General features: G+C 39.4%; 1 protein-coding gene across 4 annotated transcripts in view; it reads right to left on the bottom strand.

Annotated features, from left to right (window-relative positions):
- The window catches only part of LOC113026357 (alpha-1,3-mannosyl-glycoprotein 4-beta-N-acetylglucosaminyltransferase C-like), a 92,794-nt gene that overhangs the window by 53,072 nt on the left and 18,210 nt on the right, over window positions 1-21,512 (bottom strand). For all 4 annotated transcript variants that reach the window (XM_026175051.1, XM_026175053.1, XM_026175049.1 and 1 more), the window contains exon 2: window positions 16,846-16,940. The gene's annotated coding sequence lies outside the window, so the exon portion shown is untranslated. The remainder of the gene's footprint in view (window positions 1-16,845; window positions 16,941-21,512) is intronic.

The raw sequence follows: 21,512 nt of genomic DNA, 5'->3' as shown, positions 1-21,512 counted from the left end.
CTTTTTTTCCCCTGCAACGACCTTATTTATTGGACCTTTGTGTGGATGTAGACGGTTAAATTCAATCTGATTTTCTCACTGATCTCGTAATGTGTGATGCATTTTCGTACGGTTCTCACTTCCACTTTGTGATCTGATGTGGCACCTTTTTTGTTCAAAGACACAGATATCTCGTCCACTGTGATTCTGTTTCTCATCTTTAGGGAGACCTCTTTATGTAACACTCTACTGTGGACTCCTCTGTGAAATGGCATGACGGCATAACTCTATTAAACAAACCTGTTCAATTCACAGCAAAAATAAAGATGAAAATTTACATTTTTTCATGAAGGAGTGATGCTGCTTCACTTTTCAAGGCTGAGTTGGAAAGAAATTAGCATATTTGAACTCTTGAGATCAAATATGCAAATATCTTCTAAATGGTATTAGAAGACAAACAACACCTATTTCCAACCATGTCAGTAAGGCAGACATGCTGGCAGCACAGGTGACTATGTTCAGGCACTGTTTACATTTCACGCTGCAGGGGGTCCTGTTGAGTCACACGGTCTATAAATGTGACTTCTAACTGATTTTGAGATTGTCTGTGCATTTTACAACCTTTGATTTTCAGTTATAGACTACGCACATTTGGGGGAAATTTTAATTACAGTGAATATCTAACTGAAAGTGCAGTAACCAAATTTAAAGAAGTTAATTTAATGCGAGGCAAAGTACGGCTCCTACTTCTGACAGTATGTGAGAGCAAAGTTATTAATGTATATGTGTCTTTCATGGGTTCTTTTTTCTGAATTGCACTTTTTTTTTTTGCAGTCTTTGTCTCTGAAGTTTGCCCAGTGGCCCAATAGTGTGGTTTGCACACTTGTCTAACTAGGAAAAAATCCCTGGTTCCCAGATCCCTTTGGGGTTGTTTCAAGAAGTGCATCGGGCATATGGCATCTGCCAAATCAAACATGAGGAGTGACATCTTGTCAATAAGCGAACAGCTGAAAGAAGGTTTCATTCACAGAATGTCACCTCCTTCCTTCCTTTATTTTTATATTATTTATTTAGTTAGTTAGTTTTACTATAGTTGCTTTAACATGCAGAAATAAAAGTATACTCAAACTTGAGTATTAAGTATCTGTCTTCATTTGTTTATATTCAGGATGTGCATAAAGCATGTTTAACCTTTGCAGTATTTATCTAAAACCTTAAAGTAGCCGTTGAGGTGTTTTAGGGTGGGTGCTGGTTGACCTTTAACCTTGATGGATTTTTTTTTTTTTTAGCCTGAACTTCATTTACTCAAGAAGCTTTGCCTATTGCCAAGCTGCCATTACATATAGGAACGGGGTCTTCACAACTTGCTGGTACACTGGTGTTACCTGAAAGTACAGCCAAGTCCCAAATGAACTTGAGCTGATAACAACATAATATGAAGATGTTTGGATCGACCCCCTCATCCCAGTCCCTCGGACTCGCCACTGGCTGTTCTAGAGGTTAAGAAGCCTCTCGGAAGAAGGGCGAAATATCCATTTGCCTTTTTCAAGCTCTCAGCACTACTATAACCCAACAAGTTCTCACTCCCAACGCTAGGTGACAAATCGTCAACGGAAAAAATGAGGAAACATGAGAACCGTTTGGAATCAATCTACACATGTTCGTTCATTTTACTTAAATCGCTTTGGAAAACACTATTTAACGTCATTAAAGTGCTGGTTAGGGTTAGAGCTGGAATACATGGCTGGAACGTATATTACCGCGGGACCATCATTCTACTGTATTTCACCCATAACCTGGCACGTAGCATAAGCATGCGGAAGGTCACCTTTCGCGTTCCTCAGGAACGTCGCGGGACGTGACAAATGGTCAGGATGTTACGCCTCGGCAGTGAGAACGGGCTGTATAACCTGGATGAATGCAAACCTACTCAGTATTACTCAGTATTCACAGGGATGGTTGTTCAGTATCTGACCACCCATCTAAATATTGTTGCAGACTACAAGAAACCACCAGCTCCTAACATTGCTTAGATCATAACACGCAGACATCTTCTTTCTGATTTTTAGAGACCTTGGCTTGAGGACAGCTGGGTTCAAACCATCAGATCTGACAAAAGAAAAGTAATTTTAAAGAGCAACTCCCACTGTAACCCCTTTAAAGTATGTTGGGAGTTTCATTTTTTTATAGCTGCTCTAAGAATGTGGTGAGCCAGTGCCTTTGTTCCCGTAGAAAATAACTCTGTAATGCCTTTTGTTTCATGCTGCCAACATTCACGATAATCAAAAGGATCTGTCAGGAAACTTTGAAACTGGGTCCTTCACAAGGTGTGGCTGTCTGGCAAACCTGCCACCAACAGAAGAGACAGGCTGAGCTTGTTAGGACTGGAGGAGCCGCGTATTGTATATAGCTGCCAACTGGGATCTTTAAACATCGCAGCAAGGCAAACTTTGCATCATCTTGCATGCAATAATCTCAGAACAATTGCCAAACCATACTGCCCCAGTTTAAGCACATTCTGCTTTATATTATGCATGCCTGCAAGCTGAAAGAAAAGAATCTTCTACTGTTAAACTGTATTTGAATCTGTATGCTGTCTGCTTTTATCCTTTACCTTTTTATGGATTTCATTTTTCTTTGCTTGTGTAGTAGGGGAATTCCAACACTGAAAGGAAAGGGTGATATGTAAAAAACAATGTGTGTACAAATAGGGTCTGGTGTGGAATAATGCAGTTTGTCCCACCTACTCACAGACTAATAGTAGAGGTCGACCTTTCCTTTCGCGTGTCTTTCCTATCAAACACGACCGGCTGCGAAGTTAAGCGTGACTAAAGCAGTCTACAGTTTAATGACTGAATCAGCAGAAGGCCTTGTGAAATCTGTGTTCTTAATGAAACCTGAAAGCCAACTAACAAAGTCTCAACAGACAGAAAAAAATGATGCATTCAGGTGCATCTTGCATACTTGTAAAATTAAACATTTTCAATTCCCCATTCCTTGAATTACTGTCAATGTTCCTGTCGTGACTTGATGACTACTGTTTTTAAGCCTTGTGGCGAGAATAAGGCACGGCGGGACCACGGAGTATCATTTAGAGCCGTCTTTATTCACATCTCACCACAACACAACCCCCACACACCTGAGTCCCTGTGTTTTAACCCGGCGTGATTACGGATGCCATGCAGGTGCATCCGCCCTCCCTGCACGGCACCGCAGACCACGCCCCACCACAAGCCTCTAGTTTGGAATTTTGGTCATCACCGTCCTGTTTTTTGCTATCCAGTGTGACAAATCTGAATGGTGAATGGAATGAAAATTGTATAAAATGATACAAAAGTCACCACAAACTACTGTGAAAGTGTGTGAGGCTCACCCAACATTACGCAAATTACATTTATTGACTGTCAAGGAACCAAACTATTTTGGTAACTAAAATATAATTTGTAACTAATATGGCAATATTTTAACACCCGAAAATAGATGAACTGGGGACTGATCACAGAATAGAAATAGTAGTCAAAGGGCACAGAGAAGAAGAAGAACCTTAAGAGGCTGAAATTTAAAGCAGAGTATATCTGGAAAATATTACCAGCATTTTACTTCTTCCACATTTTTTCATGTTAAAGCTTTATACCAGAATTAATTAAATAAATTTTCTCCTCCAAATTCTACACATAATACCCCATAACGACAAAGTGAAAAAAAATATTATTGGAAAAAACATATATAACATGTACATAAGTATTCACAGCCTAGATTCAATACTTAGTTGAAGCACCTTTGGAAGCAAATACATGCTGAAGTCTTTGACTATGATGCTACAAACTTGGAAACCCTATTGGGAAGTTTCTTCCATTTTTCTTTGAAGAACCTCTCAAACTCAGTCAGGATCAGGAGGTTCGGTGCGCAGACATGTTCAGATCTCTCTAGAGTAGGTTCAAGTCTGGGCTCTGGCTGGTTAACGGGCGATCGTGGCTCAAGAGTTGGGAGTTCGCCTTGTAATCGGAAGGTTGCCGGTTCGAGCCCCGGCTTGGACAGTCTCGGTTGTTGTGTTCTTGGGCAAGACACTTCACCCGTTGCCTACTGGTGGTGGTCAGAGGGCCCGGTGGCGCCAGTGTCCGGCAGCCTCGCCTCTGTCAGTGCGCCCCAGGGTGGCTGTGGCTACAATGTAGCTTGCCATCACCAGTGTGTGAATGTGTGCGTGAATGGGTGGATGACTGGATATGTAAAGCGCTTTGGGGTCCTTAGGGACTAGTAAAGCGCTATATAAATACAGGCCATTTACCATTTAACTCGTGGACATTTACCCAATAGTCCTGAAGCCACTCATTTTGTTATCTTGGTAGTGTGCTTAGGGTCATTGTCCTGATGGAAGCTGAACTTTCGCCCTAGTTGAAAGTCTAGAGCGCACTGGAGCAGGACATCATCAAGGATATCTTTGTACATTGCTACATTCATCTTTCCCTTAACCTTGACTAGTCAGTGTCCCAGTTCCTGCTACTGACAAACATCTCCACACAATGCTTTAACGTAGAAATGGTATTGGACAGGTGATGAGTTGTGCCTGGTTTCTTCCAGACAAGATACTTGGCATTTAGGAAAAAGAGTTCAATCTTTGTTTCTTCAGACCAGAAAATGTTGTGTCTCATTGTCCGAGAGTCCTTCAGGTGCCTTTTGGCAATCTCCAGGCTGGCTGTTATCTGCCTTTTACTGAGGAGTGGCTTCCATCTAGCCACTCTACCACAAAGACACAAATATTGGTGGAGTGCTACATAAAATGTTTTCCTTTTGGAAGGATTGCCTCTCTCCACAGACTAATGCAGGAGTGCTTTCAGGTCCTCAGTCACCCCGCTGACTAAATACCTTCTACCCTGATTGCTCAGATTGGCTGGACGGCCAGCTCTTAAAAGAGTCCTCATGTATCGATATATCTATCTTTGGGCAATAAGCATCTATCAATGACTGTCTGTAGCCATAAATCTTTCTACTCTAGTTCTGTCAGGAAGTTTACTGCATTAAAAGTGAAAAATTACAATACAATGAAAGCTTATAATGTTAAAAAGTATATATAAAAATTTCCATCATCATTGCCACACCAGTGGGCCAACTGTGGCGGAAATATGAATAAGAGAAACAGACTGACCAATTTAGCGCAGGACATATTTTTCAGATTAAAAATAGCCCAAAGGCCCCCTCAGTCACTTACATGCAAACTAGAATCATTTCTCAAATTTATTTCACATACTGGAGGGCCAAAGTAAAAAAGAAAAATCACTATTTTATTGTAAGCAAAGAATATATCTGGTTAGTTGTGTAAAGTTCATTTCAAATTGCAGTTTGGCACACTTAAAGTTAGATGCTGAGTGCATTTCTGCTTTATGCTTCTACTTTTAAAATGCCCTTAAGGGCTGTTTTACTCAATGAAGTCAAGGGTAACAGAATAATAGAATGAAAGAAGCCAGCATACTTTTATTTGTCTACATATGACAGTTGGGGGGAAAAAAGAAGATGGACAGCAGCTTTTCACTCTGAGAATTCAAGAGCCTTTTACTGTTTTTCTCTTCTGAAATGACTCAAGATAGATGGCGAAAAGTACGAGTTGTAAGGGCACTGGAATGAGAAGTAAATCTTCCTTTACATCACTTATGTAGTCATTTTACCAAGAATTTCTCTTTTGTTAAAAAGTATTTGATCATACTTATTATTTAAAGTGTTAAATAAATCTTAAGGATTAAAAAAATGTCCTTTAAGTTGTTTTTTAAATAACCCTAAACCGTTAAGAATCTGTTATTGTTAATTTACACATGTGGTCTTCCTACCGTGACATCTCAAAATGTCTTCCTCGAATAACGAATTATTTGTTTTAGTTAGAACAGCTGTGGCCTTACCTAAGCTTGCACTACTTGCAGTGCACTACCAACTGTCCAGATGCTGGTGCTTGTTGCAATCAAATTGAATGAATGCTGAAAGTTTCTAATGTTCAAAGGTTATCATATTGACTAAATATTTTGCTGAAGAGGAGGAGCTAATAATTTTTGAGCCGGTAGGGTCGGCTACCCCCCTGGCAGTCATGGTTTCTAGAAAAAAACGTGTATTCCTCAGCTGGTTGGTGACTGGCTGTTGGTTATTACTAGTTGAAGTTGGTTGCAAACAGGCGTATGGAGGTCACTGTCAGGTTGCTGTGGTTCCCCACAGTTTGCCTGGAAGATGACAACATATCTATAAACATCTCCTTACCACTTGGTAAGTAGTTGGCAAGTGCTTGCAGACAAGCTTGCATCGTCTATGCAACAACCAACCATGGCAACCTGCCAACACCTAAACCAATTACAAAGAGGTTTTTGGTGCAGCACCCTTTTTGTGACCAGTTTTACGTACTGTATCAGCAGCCAGGGAATTCCAGCAACCATTTACCAACTGATTGGGGAATGTTTTTTTCCGGAGCCAACTGTGATTGCCAGGGGGTCACTAACCCATTTTCTGGTCTGAGTGAGAGAGCCCTAACAGCACCAAATTTTTTTTTATGTATTTTTACTCAATGATGTTTTCTTTTGTGGCACTGTTTGTTAAATTGTCAAAATTTTTGTTTTCTATGTAGTCAGGGGACTGGCAGCGTGCTCATATTTGCAAAAATCACTCAACTATAATTTTAGTAGAGTGAAAATTTGTTGTGTTCTGTTTCAGACAATATAACCCTGTCAAAAATGTAGAAAACACAGAAAAACTATCGCTGAATAACATGATAGAGTTCAAAATAAACAAGGGTTACCTACAATGCCAGAGCCTGGAATATCCAGAATAGAAAGCAATTGTTGATCACAAAGTGATGTGCAGTGAATAAAGGAAGGAGACTTGGACATAGAGCACAAAAAGAGACATTGAAGTTCACTTACATCTCCAGATAATATATAAGATGAACCACCAGCAGGTGATACCTGTGGCTGCAAAAAGACATCTGATCCTGTCTGTGGGAAAACAGGAATTGACTCTAACCTTAATGAAAAATGTTCTGATGACATTATGGGCTCTGTCACTCATTTTTGGGTAATACTAAGAGAATTACCATTATTAAAATATGTTAATTCAAAGACTCAGAAAGAAGGTATTGGCCATTGACTAATGACTTGTGATTAAGAGGTTGCAAGATAAACAGCACATCACAATCAGATCCACAGTTTGAAAATACAGAGGATGGTGAGGACAAAGATCACTCAGGCTGACGGGGTTTCACTAAGTCATAGGTGTAAAGTAGTGAAAAGGCAAGAATCCAACAGAAACTAAGACAAAAGAACACTTGACTTCCGTACACAAACTTTCTGAAACCAAACAAGTCGCCCTCTGCTGGTTATTAGGAAGAATGCAGGTTTAAAGAAGCTCCCCTTTGGCTTCACTTTTCAGACCCAGAGGCTATATTCATCTTTTATATACAGTCTAGAAATACTACTCGATATTCAGCTGGAAAACATAATGGCACTACTCTACAACAACTTAACACTGATACACAGCACAGCACTACTGCAGACAGTAAAAATGGTAAAGAAGAAAATAGAATTTGACAGCTCAGTAGCAGGCAGGCGTCTGTTATGAAATCCTCCCTGGGATTTGCAAAGAGAGGGGTAAAAGCAAGCTCTGAATGTCAAATGCTTATCTGATCCAATCACTGACGGGTTTCAGTTTTTGAAGAGCATATCCATGCTAATTAACGCAATAATCCCTGATCTGAAACACCGTCGAACACATGTCACAGACCATGTGTTTGACTCGTGTGCTCTTCACAGTTCAGCAGGGTGCTGATATACATGGAGGATTGATAAGCTTCCATCTGATTGTCCTTCTGGCTTCAAATTTATGGCCCACTCAGTGATTACTGAACTGTTAAGTAACTAATTTGCTCATTATGAACAGCATTATCATTGCTTATCATTCATTTATATTGGCTTCTGTAGGAAAAATCTGACTGACGGATTTTTTTGTGGCTGCTTTTTTATTCCATGACAGTCAGCGCACGTTGGTCTAAGACATGGATACTCATAAATAAATATATAAACCAGTCAGAATAGTATGACTCCAAGGACCGTAATGCTCCTTGGTCAGGAAGATGTCGATTCACTGCAGGGGTCTAAATTATGATAGCCATAATGTTGAATATTCTCCCCACTCGTTTCAGTGTAGATAACACTTACACACACCTCTCTGTTACTGCCAGTAATCTAAAACTAACCTAAAATCTAAAACCCTTTTCAGTCAATCACAGTGAAATGTTAGTCTCAGACTACCTCGCCAATCTGACCTTGTTTCCTTCCACAAGAAGCGGTTTGGAGACTCCTGACTCCTCTGCTGGACAGCCTTCTTCTGACTCTTCTTCTTTATTTACATTATCTGTAAGAAGTCCCTTAACAAGGGTAAATTAAGCATTTTTCACATCATCTGTGATCAAATTGCTTCTCCGTCTCTCTGCCAATACAGCTAAATGTCTGGATCCTCTGACAGTGTGGGCACTTTCAGCCTGCCTGATCGTGTTTGGGAAACAAATGTTCCAGTTTCCTCACAGTGTTTTAAAGTGAATTGCCTCACCTCCACAGAAACCTTGAGTCTTGCTATGATTTGATGCAGAGAAGGTCTGTCATTGCTTAGAATAACAATTGGACTTCTGACACTTGTGACGCGGTTCTATTTGGTGAATAAAACGTGAGGCACAGCAATGGCAGCACTTCTAACAAATGAGCAAAGGTTGCAAGTTTATTTCCTTGAACCAACTTTTGATGCATGTATCTGTGAACAGTTTAACAGGTCATGTAACTTAAAATTTTTGAGGTTTGTACAGAGCAGCTCACAGTTATTTAATAATGGAGACTTTGGCAATGTTCCTTCTTTGTGTTGCATCATACAACGCTTTGTTATTTCCAGATCTACTGTATAGGACATGCTACCCCAGTGTCCCCTACATCAGCGGTCCCCACCCTTTTTTGCGCCACAGACCAGTTTATGCCCGACAATATTTTCATGGACCGGCCTTTAAGGTGTCGCGGATAAATAAATGGTAAATGGCCTGTATTTATATAGCGCTTTACTAGTCCCTAAGGACCCCAAAGCGCTTTACATATCCAGTCATCCACCCATTCACACACACATTCACACACTGGTGATGGCAAGCTACATTGCAAATACAACAAAGTAAAACTAGTACCGGTACCGAAAAAAAGAAAATTTATTCATAACACACGTGAAAAGACCAAGGAAAATCGAGTTAACGATAAAAACGATAACAAAATAACGCTGAAAACCGATAAACCCCCTGAAAACCACACATTTCACACCTGAGCCTCAACTCTCGCGGCCTGGTACCAAACGACTCACGGTCGTAATACAATTACATATTGTATTATGAAATGCAATGAAACATTGCAGTGTTTCATTGCACTGCAATGTTTGGCATAGGTGCAATGAAACATGGGACCGGGGTTTGGGGACCGCTGCCCTACATACTCCAATGAGTTTGCACTTTTTAAATTTTTATCTTTGCACACAATTGAATCGAACTCTTCTCATCTCTTCTTTTATGTTCCTCTTATAATCAACGTCCCTTTTTTAGACTTTTAAATTATTGCTTTGCATGCAAAACAATTTCTTGTCAACAAATGTCGCAATTTTTCAGCAAAAAAATTATTTTGCAAAAGATGAATGGTGCATTTCACTGATCTTGTCCTCATCCACATTCCCTTTTTCAGCCTCACGTGACTTTCTCATAATTACTTTTCCCAACAGAGGTGAAAGCGGCTATTTGAATCATTAGACATGGACGCTCGGCTCTCCTCTCCTCCTATCTGATATAATCATATATCATCAATTGAGATCATCTCTAAAATGTAACCTTCAGCATGGAGGTGAATCCACTGTGGGAAAGTTTCTTAAAGTGAATAGGGACAAATGTCAGAAAAATCAATTATCATGATATAGTAACTAACCATGGTTGGTAATGTTGCAAAATATGGGTAGATTTCTTTTAGGTACTTTCTTTGTAGGTAAGTCAAATTGCTGCTTTTTCTATCCATTAAGCAGTTTAGCATTAGGACAGCTCTTTCAAAGGATAGATTCTATTTTCAAACTAGATTATGCACAAAACGTCTTTTAAAGGAAGCCAAAAGCACAGATCTATACAAAAAAATGGGCTTTAAAAGAAACATTGTCCATCAGAATGTGGCATCAGGATCTGCACTTGATAGATTGTTTGCAAGTTGTTCTTTGTTTTCTGTAGAGGACATATTGATGTGTGTGACTGCACAGTAAGCTTAGTATTAAGCATATATGACATAGACAGATACATAGATATGCATATGGTGGTTTTTGTACGTTTAGACTAAAGCTGCTACTATTATATATAATGCTACACATCATAATAATCTTAATCATCATTTCTTTTGTCAGTGACTTTTGAGCTGCTCTCTTTTTTAAACATCACTTTTTTGTCTATTTTTCCTTTTTTTTTTTGAGAAAATGTCCTTGAGTTGAAAAAAAAAACATTCTAATAATATTTCATCTTATTGCATCTTATTGCAAGAGAGATGCACTTCAGAAGAGAAAAAAAAGATGACTAAAGATGAAAATTTGCTCAAAATTGCTTTCTCTCTGGACACAAAGATCCACAGATAATACAACAGAGAGCGAGTAAAATGTGAGAATGGATGGATATATTAAAATGCCACAAAACTCTTAGTACTATCATACGAAAATTTGTCAATATTTATAAAAACAAAAATGACAGGAAAAAAAAATCACTCTGCTCTAGGGCTGTGAGGTCAGTACTTACCTGTGCATTTTGATGAAATATTTAATATGATTCATGCTTTAAGATATGTGTTTATGGAAACGATATGGCAGAGTTCCCATTGGCTGGTCAGTAATGTCTTGCCCTACCCACTGAGCTACACAGTACCAGAAGTTTTTGGCACTGACAGGCGAAATCAAGAGGATTATGTGCTCCGCCTGCCAACACAGTCTTTTGATCAGAGGCCAGGTAATATCAGACAATCTACATTAATCCTACCCCCCACCCCTCCCTTGGTTCCTGTTCTCATTCTGGCCGACCTCCTCTCTTACCAGGTTGTTATCAGATGGAGGGATAATTAAGCCTTGTGGGACTACAATAAGCCTTCCTCTTCTAAGTTGTCAAAAGTTAGAGGGAGGCAGACCAAACGCCTTTAAAACACAACCGAAATAAAAGAGCTAATCTGACAGAGACAACAAACGTATTATTGACGATGCCTGGTTTCCCTTTGACCCTTATCTTACTTCAGGATAAAAGTTCAGTCAGACTCGGGGCAGATTTTGTAATCAAAGCCTTCTAAACAAACCTGCAACGAGGAGAAATACGCACCAGCGTTTCTTACTGAAATATGAAAGAACTCCCAAAAATGAAGAATTAATTTTAGCAAAAGATGAATCAGTTTTATATCATTTTAATTATGATCGTTTAAGGTTTTGGACTGAAATCTATTTTCTTAGGCTGACAGTTTAATATATTATTAAGTGGTGCGGCACTGCCTTATTCCTTCTTGAAGTCACAAAAGGGTTAGAGTTTGCTCATGGCTAAATATCAGAGATGGGAATTTGGAGGGATACATTCACTTTTGGAGCCAGCCTCACATGACCATCAGAGTAACTGCAGTTTTTGGCACTTTTGCACCGAGTTATTTTTTTCATTTCCCAACCTAACTTCAACTCTAAATGGACTTTGGACTCCACACCTAATGATGTGCAGGGACATACAGGATAATACATATAGTACTGTGCAAAAATCATGAGACAACTCTCATTTCTTCATATTTTGCTTCCAAAAGTTCAGAAGATGATTTTATTTCTTGTCTGTTAAGATATTTAACACTAACCTATGAATTATTACAGAAAAACAAAGGCACACTGGCATGGTGGCCTCACAAGAAGGTCCTGAGTTCAATTCCACCATCAGGCCGGGGTCTTTCTGTGCGGAGTCAGCATGTTCTCCCTGGGTACTCTGGCTTCCTCCCACAGTCCAAAGACATGCAGTTAGTGGGGATAGGTTAATTGGAAACACTTAATTAGGTTAACACTAAATTGCCCATAGGTGTGTTTGCTGAAGTGAATGAGAAGACAGTGAATGGTTGTCTCTGTCTATGTGTTAGCTCTGCGACAGACTAGCGACCTGTCCAGGGTGGACTAGTGATGTGGTGCGAACGAAACGGCTCTTAGAGCCGGCTCTTTGACGTGAACGACGCGAGCCGGCTCCTTATCGCGATCCGTGGGGTTTTTTTTCTTCTTTCTCTCACCCTCTCTCTCGCACTTTTTTCCGCTTCACCCAGCATGCGAGCCTTGTGCTTTGCGCTGGGAAGAGGGGGGAGGGGCGGTAGTTACACTCAGTAGCACAGGAACAGAGCCAGAGGGAGAGAGAGAGAGAAAGAGAGCCAGGGACAACAACTAGTGATGTGCGATACCACTGATTTCCTTTCCGATCTGATACCAAGTAAAATTCAGGGTGGTATCGGCGATACTGATCCGATACCGATACTCTGTACAAAAACTTAATGTTTCATTGCATTTCATAATACAATATGTAATTGTATTATGTAATTGTAATAATAACATAACCATATTGCTTCATAATGATTAGAGGACATCAGACAACTTGTTTTTATTGCTTAATAATGCAGAATAATCATATAGAAATAAAAAAAAAAACTGACGTTGTGCGTCTGCGAGAGACGTCTGTCTCGCCCTAGCAGCACCCGTCCCTCTCCTCCTCTTCAGTTCACCTCAACATAAGCTCATCATATTCTGTAATGTGATTTACTCCAAGGTGTTTGACGAGGTCAGTGGTGTTGCCACAACACCTCACTGTCTTGCCACATATATCACAAACCGTGTCTGGGCTGTTTGTGGAGGTAAAACGCGTCCACACAGGACTCTGTTTGCGCTCAGCCATTGTTGTGAGTGCGCACACCAGGGGCTGCGACACATTTATACAGCCGTATTTCGCACATGACTATGAAAGGCGTAAGAGGAAGTAGTTCCTTCCAAATTAGACGATCCGAATATAGTTTCTTTCCACTGCGTTCATTTTAATGGAAAAACTACAAATTTACCCTAGAGTACTAAAATATCGATATTATAATATGAGAATCGATTCTAGAACATAAATTGCTGGTATCGGAAGAATCGATATTTCAGTATCGATCCGCACACCACTGTGTGATCTAGGTAGCTCTGTTTAGGAAGTTCAGTTAACGCTAGAAATGTGTTTTTGAATTTGTACGTGCTTTTTGGAATTTGTACGTGCTTTGTCTCTAGGGGCCACCGTATATATTTATATATAAACATATATAAATAAAACCACTTTTTTTTTTACATTAGTAATTCATTTTGTGCATAATTTTATATTATTGTTAATAATAAATTAATTAAAGCAACAAAACAACCTGAAGAGCCTGTTTGGAGCCAAAAGAGCCGGCTCTTTTTAGTGAGCCGAGCCGAAAGACCCGGTTCTCTAAAAAGAGCCAGAAATCCCATCACTAGGGTGTACTCCGCCTCTCGCCCTAAGACAACTGGGATAGGCGCCAGCACCCCCCGCGACCCTGAAAAGGATAAGCGGAAGCGAATGGATGGATGGACAAAGGCACCAGGGGATGTACCGGCAAGGAACTAACAAGGGACTTGTTACTAGCAGCCAAAAACATGTTCATATTTCTTTAGCTCAATCTTTGAAAATTGTCAAGGATAACACAGTGTGACATAAAATAATATTTTTGCATCAACAAAACTAGATATGTCTATCATTGTGTGCACTGTGTAAAAATAATAGGGAAACTGGACAATCTGAGTACAAAGAAGCAGTGGGAAGCCTAAGAAAAATTACAGCAAATGAAAATTATCCAAATGTCATGTCCTTCAGAAACAGCAAAAATACAGAAGCGTCCAGTTCTACCCCTCAGCCTCCCAGCAGATGCACTTGTGGTATGAATTTAAAAATCCGACGTCGCATTGTTCTCAAGTTATCACGTGCATACTTGGATAGGAAAAGCACACACTACGACATTATCAGTTACAGATCAGCTTCCCAGAGCTGGATCTCAACGTTACTGAAGCAGTGTGGGATCTTCTCAGCAGAGAACAGAACAAAACACAGCTTTTAAAGAGCTTTGGAATGTCCTCCAAGAAGCCCGGAGAACTATTCGTCAGGACTACTTAATGATATCACAGAAAAGCTTGCCTGAGAGAGTTCAGACTGTGTTGAAGAAGAAAGGTGTTCAGAACACATCGACCTTCAAGCTTGTTAGAACTGTACAAAATGCTTCCACATGCTTCAGTAAATAACTGCACATATTTCCCATTTTTATATAAAAATGAGGAAATTCGTGCAAGACTCACAAAATATATAGTTTCTGTATTTAAAAAAAACCCCAGAAGACTGTAACATACTGGGTAGTGTAGACCTGTGAAATTTTAATTTAAGTGTATTCTTCCAAGAGAAGCATTTTTGGCAGGAGGATATGTATTTATGGTAATGAAGGAAGATATCTCTTAATGACATGTGGATGAGTTTTTAATAGTTTCGGGACAACAGTGAAGTTCCATGCAGTTCCACATAAATATGATGTATCAAGCTTTGGTTACAGACAGAAGCTGTGTTAGCAGTCAGTTCTTGGTTGGTTACTGTCTTAATCTGAGAATAGTCAGGAAAGCTATACCAGCTTTACCCTTAAATAATTAATAATTGGTCTGTTCCACTTCAATATGTGGATAGTTTGATGAACTATTACTTACAGACTTTATGGTCTATGGTTCTCCAATTAAATGTTTTCAGGATGCCTGTCCTTGCAAACATGCATGCTGCATGTTAATAAAAGTATTTTTTAATTCATCCCTGTGTCCCATTTTATTGATTTTTTTATCAGGAATCGCTTAGCACCGATCAACACTTAAGCTGAAAGAAAACTAAAACAAGGACTGAATGTGACCATTAATCAATCATCCACATGGTTTAGTATATTAGAAGCTACAGCAAAGCAACCTGTGGAGAATATCAAACGTCATCGTACACGTGAATTGACCCAGAGTAATACAGTTAATGCTGTAAGTTATTTGCCAAAGTACTACGTAATTCAGCAAATAAATACATTTACAATTTAATGTCTACTTCAGAAGAACTCTGGACCATAGTGTTGGTGTCGACAATATCATAACCTTCTCTCAATCTGAAAGAGTCAGCAACAGAGAATTAATAGCATTTACTGATACCTGACATGTCTGAAACCTTCCTTGGCAAACAAAAGGTTGCTGTTTGATTCTAGCTGGAGACACAAATACTCATTGTGGTTGCATCAGGAAGGGTATCTGGTGTAAAAGTGCTAAATCAAACATGCAGAGCTACCTGTTGTAGCAACCCTTTGTGACGAGGGAGGAGTCAAAAGCAGCTTAACTGAAACCCAACCAAAAAAAAAAAAAAATTGTTTGGGGGAAAATAAAGCTTCAAAGCTTACAGCGGGTTATCTGTTCTTCAATCTCAAGTTTTTATACTAAGCTAAGCTGATTGCAGCTTCATCTTTATTGTCAATCATTTCGTCCAACTCTCAGCATGAAAGGAAAAGAGTTTTATTTAGATATACAAGTTAGATTATAAGTGCATCATAAATCTCCTACATACTTTCCTTCCAGGAAAGGCAAAGATTAAGGTCACACCCTGAAGCAATTGCATACACCCGATCAGCACCAACAATCTTTATGCATGTTAAAGTCTCCCTTTTACTGGACACAAACATTTGTGGGTGTTTATCATATAGGGTAGTAGTTTTGGTTGGTGTTGCTGAGAAATAGAGCTTGGAAGTTGAACACATGCTATTTAGATTCAGACGCATCAATTTCGATGAACCTTTAACCCGCATTTACGTAACTCTGAGGTATAAACCAGTAGAGCCTGTTTAACTGTTAAATTTGCAGTCATTTAGAGAAAATGGGACTATTATTTCATCTGCAGTTATATTTGGTATAGCTCTGTTCTAGGAATTCCCTGTCATTCTGCAAGCTTTACCTGGAAAGTCTAAAAAGGAGGGAGAGCAGGGGCAAAGAACAGAGCAGCCTTCACAGTCAACTGGAAATGGCACTGATCAAGTCTGAAATAACATGAAATAGAGGTGCTGTGGTAAAGCTGGGTTGCAAAGTGGCTTGCAAGAGCAGCATCAACCATATGTATCTTTTTTTAGTTATTATAATAAAGAAAGTCTTTGTCATTGGCAAAATTTTAAGTGGAGGCAACGACAGGCAACTGACAAATTGGCAAAAGATCAAAACCAAGGACACGTCCTCTGTTTATATTTTTTCATATAACTAAAATGTTTTTTTACACCTAGTTTTGCTTTTAGTTACATTAACCAGAAAAACTGTCATAACCTGAAAGAACTAAATGCTCTTCTTCAATGCTTCAAAATACAAATAAAATGATATTAACAGAAAAATGTTCTCACAGGATCTGAGTTCTCAACACATCTCCTTTTGCCTCAGGTAGGTCAGAACTGATAAGCATTCAAGGGTTTGTAAAAATCAAAGTGTTATTCTGCTTGTTTTCTTTAGACTTCTGACTCACAGCCCAATTCCAGAACAAACAGTATTCACAGATTTTGCATACAATTACAGCTGCGAATTATCACATTCGAAGAAATGATGACACAGAATGATTAGCAGTGCCTGTGCTGTTCTGATGACAAGAGTCACATTTGTGGCAACAATTAAAATGTGTGATTACAACAAACTTGACAACATTGTGGAAAAAAATCATTCACATACTGAACCCTGAAGCACCATTAAAAAGAAACTACAAGAGTTAGAATACAAAACCAGTACCTGCCTGCTGATGTGATCAGGTTGTGTGCTGCTTGTCCCCTGTGTTCGCTCTCTGGGCTGGCATGGGGCAGATTTAATCACAACAATAAGACAGCCTGAAAGAAAAAAGAAACAGAGCAGAAAAGAAACAAATATAAGGTGACACATTTTATTTTTATCATTTAAAAGACTATAATGCTCTTTCACCCACGCATACTCCAATGAAGTGTCTGTCCATTAGAGACTAAGGACTGCATGTTCAGTCAGACTTGAGCATTAGACTTTCACAAACAGCATTTTCTCTGATGAACAGGTTTTTTTCCCAAAACATTGCGTATGTGTTCAGACAGAACACTCTCATTATTGAGCATCTCTGTAACAGCAGACGTTTTAGGTACACCTGTTCAACCGCTCATATCTAATCAGCCAATTGCAGCAATTCAATGCATTTAGGCATGTTGACATGATCAAGACATCTTACTGAAGTTCAAACCAAGAATTAGAATGTGGAAGAAAGGAGATTTAAGTGACTTTGAATGGAGCATGACTGTTGGTACCAGACGGGTTGGTCTGAGTATTTTAAACACTGCTTATCTGCTGGTATTTCCCACACAATGTGAGAAAAAATATCCACTGGCTGGCACCAGCTGAAAATCCCTTGTTATTGTCAGAGGTCAAAGAAGCTTGGCCAGAGTGCTTCGAAGGCAAGAGTAATTCAAATAACCACTTGTTGCAACCAAGGAATGCAGAAGAGCTCTGAATGTAAACCTTGAACCTTGAAGTCAAACCTTGAAGCTGATAGGCTACAGCAGCCGAAAACCACACCAGGTGCCACCCCTGTTAGCTAACATCAGGGAACTGCAGCTAAAATTCAGACAGGCACAACAATGCCTGGGTATTGTTGCTGGCCATGTCCATCTCTTTTTTGACTACAGTGTACCATCTTCTGAAGGCTGTCAACACAGCTTGTCATAACACTCAAATTATCCTCTTGAACAGCGGTCCCCAACCCCCGGGCCTCGGACCGGTACCGGTCCGTGAGTCGTTTGGTACCAGGCCGCGAGAGTTGAGGCTCAGGTGTGAAATGTATGGTTTTCAGGGTTTTTATTGGTTTTCAGCGTTATTTTGTTATCATTTTTATCGTTAACTCGGTTTTCCTCGGTCTTTTCATGTGTGTTATGAATAAATCTTCTTTTTTTCGGTACCGGTACTAGATTTATTTTGTTGTATTTATCCGCGACAGCTTAAAGGCCGGACGCTCTTGAACATGACATTTTGTTCTTTCTACTCAGATTATCTTTGCAGTAACCAGAACTCAGTTCAATAGAGCGCCTATGGGATGTGATGTATGTATGGCTCTTATCATGGATGTATAGCCAACAAATCTGCAGCTGTGTGATGCTATCATGTCAATATGAACCAAAATATTTGAGGAATGTTTATAGCACATTGTTCCTGTTCTAGAAAGACAAAGTGTCTGGTAAGTGTTTCGTTACGTAACACCAAAGAAGCGACAGATGGCTCCGCCCCTCCCTGAGTCTGGTTCTGCTGGAGGTTTCTTCCTGTTAAAGGGAGTTTTTCTTTCCCACTGTCGCCAAAGTGCTTGCTCATAGGGCGGTCATACGATTGTTGGGTTTTTCTCTGTATGTATTATTGTAGGGTCTACCCTACAATATAAAGCGCCTTGAGGCGACTGTTGTTGTGATTTGGCGCTGTATAAATAAAATAAAATTGAATTGGATTGAATTAAACAATACAAGTACGGTACTGTGTACCCACAGGGGTGCTGGCCATTAAAGGGTTATCCTAACCTGTTTATTGTTTTATCTGTTAATGTTTGAATTAATTTATAATCATATTTTATACAAAACAAACTAACAAACACAGGTTTACCCTTCTCAGGTTATCTGCAATGGGAAGGAAAAGATGTAGCTGTCTCCATGCTGTCTTTGTGTTTACAAAAATGAGCTAAAAATGTGCTATAGGTGCTAGGTAGACGTGAAAACCACTGTGTATGAATGAATGCATTTTTTTAAATGTCAGTTTTTGTAGCTTTACATGAACATAGAAAAGTGCCACTAAAAGTTGAAGACTGGTGTCTGTAAAGGACAAACCACAAAAGTACAAACTTTTACTCTTTGTTAAGGGTACAATGGTCCTACCACAATAAGAAGGTCCATACGAGGGTACTGCCGCAGTAGCAAGCTATTGTACCACCAAATGTACAATAAAGCAGTGTTTCCCAACTTTTTGGAGCCATGGCACACAGCACCAAACAAAAATATCACAAAAAGCATATTGATAATTTTTCCCCGCGCACCAGGTATAGCAGAATTGGCTCAGGTTGTCCCCAATATCCCATTTTTTGCTTTCTTCTGACCACTACGCATACTAGGGCCTTGATCTGGGTCGGAATTTTCTCCAGGACCCAGATCAGATTGATTACTTTTTATTTTCAAATATTTATCTATCGCTATTATGTGCTGTGTCAGCTCACAGCATGACTATTATGTAATTTCTTCTTAGTCTTCTTCTGTTTTACTGTCAGTTGGCAACCCATTTAATTAGAGCAGGTAGCTGTACTGCCCTCTAGTGGAAGAGAATGTAATTGTTCTGCCCGTTACGCCGATCGTTTAGAGCACTAATCAGGTGGAACCAGATAATCTTGCATGGCACACCTGATCATTTCTCAAAGCACACCTATGTGCCGTGGCACAGTGGTTGGGAAACACTGCAATAAAGTACTTGGTCTTCTGAATGTGTATTCATAGATACTTATGTTTTAAATGCATTATATTCCGCTTTAATGTGTATTCGAAGAATCTGATTCACATTTTTAATGAATTTCAGTAAAACTCTAACATAAAGTGTGTTTGTGACAAAGTTAGAAAAAGAATCTAAAAATAAAAAGGAAGCTGCTCAGGAAAAGCATCAGCATTGAGCGTCCAACAGCAAATCTCTGACTAATTTGTCAAATGGAGCATCTGTTTATGGCACCAAAGCCACTCTTGGATTTCAACTTGGATTTGATGTAGCTATCATGTTATGCTGAGTGTTCTGTTCCCACTTAATACAAGATGCTAAATTGTGGGAGTGAGAGGGAGTCTGCTTCTTGTGGGGCTGCAGCCTTGATTAAAAGAAAATTCTGGTGCGAGCAGATGGCCGTGTAGACTTCGCTTGCTTGCTTAAAAGTAGGCTGTCCACCCACCCTCCATATTTTTCACACTTTAGTTTGTCGAAGACAAAGCTGAAAAGGAGTGCAACGACTCAAGGCCAAGGCACATCAAAACACACTCTCTATTGTTCCATTGTGAAATTGTTTTGTTATTATTCTTTTCTAGTTATGAGGTTTGTTGTGACATGCTTTTTTTCACATATCTGTTCTGTTTGAGCCTTGTTGTTTGTGTACTGCATTTTGTTTTGTGCATCATAACTTTGCAGCTACAACATAAAATGACTGATATTAAATGATTCATTTAATGATTCAGATGTGAAACTTAATTGATTGGAGGTTAACTATCAAAAAATGGAATATGTACTGAATTTCAGATTTTGTCTACTCAAATATGCTTATGTTCAGCTACTCTGTTTTTGCAGAATTCAGTTCAATTCAATCCAATTTCATTCAATTTTTTAGTGCCAAATAAAAAACAAATATTGCCTCAAGGTGTTTTATGTTGTAAGGTAAAGACCCAATAAATGGAGAAAACCCGAACAATCAAATGACCCCCGATAAGCAAGTACTTGGCGATAGTGGGAAGAGGAAACTCCCTTTTAACAAAAAGAAATTGGTTGGGTGTTAGGGGAGAGAGACAGGACAAAAGAAGGGACCCAGAAATTAAAAGCAAGCAAAACTGTTGTTTTTTATTTTATTGATTTTTTTATGTTAAAGAACTGCTTGACATGATCTTAAACCTGTAAGACCTGCTATAGTCTCAGGTCTCACAGCTTGGCCGGTTGACCTGCTCTTGTGCAAGCACATCCTTGTTGGTCTGACAATGTGTTACTTTAAAAAGGACATAATGGAAACTGCAATAGCCGAATAAGACCAATACATAAATTTTGGAATGCAGGAAAAAGAAACTTTAAACACCCTAAATTGTGACAGCTTTGAACACACCAAACCTACGTCAGGTTTCATGCCTGAATTTGAGTTTTTGCATTTGCATTTGTGATATTTAGAGATTCATATTTTGTATTCCAAAATGTTCCAGGTTGGTTTCTTTCTGTCTAATTTTCATCTTTGTTATAGTTTACCTATGTGGGATCTGGTCATGGTTAGTTTTGTTAATATTTTATAATTCGGTATTTCAGTTTATCCTGCGTTCCCTGTGTCTTAATTAAGTCTCTGTCTCAGTTTGGGTTTCCTGTTTCTGTCACGGTTTGCCGGGGCAAGCCGTGTGGAGTTGGAGGAAGGACCCAAAAGGCGGCAGCTCTGGTGCAGGTGAGTATTTATTTACAGGGGTGGGTACAAAGAGCAATGGTGGGTGAACATGAAACCGGGAACCTAAACTGGGTAAACTAACAACACCAACCAGAAACTAAGATGCAGGGAAATACACATGGAGAGATGCAGGGAGACCGAGGGGAAACAACACAGACGAACCAATTCAATTCAATTCAATTTTATTTATATAGCGCCAAATCACAACATAAGTCGCCTCAAGGCGCTTCATAGATACAGAGAA

Source organism: Astatotilapia calliptera, chromosome 7, assembly GCF_900246225.1.
Source record: "Astatotilapia calliptera chromosome 7, fAstCal1.2, whole genome shotgun sequence".
Lineage (NCBI taxonomy): Eukaryota > Metazoa > Chordata > Actinopteri > Cichliformes > Cichlidae > Astatotilapia > Astatotilapia calliptera.
This window is presented reverse-complemented; position numbering and strand designations above follow the sequence as displayed.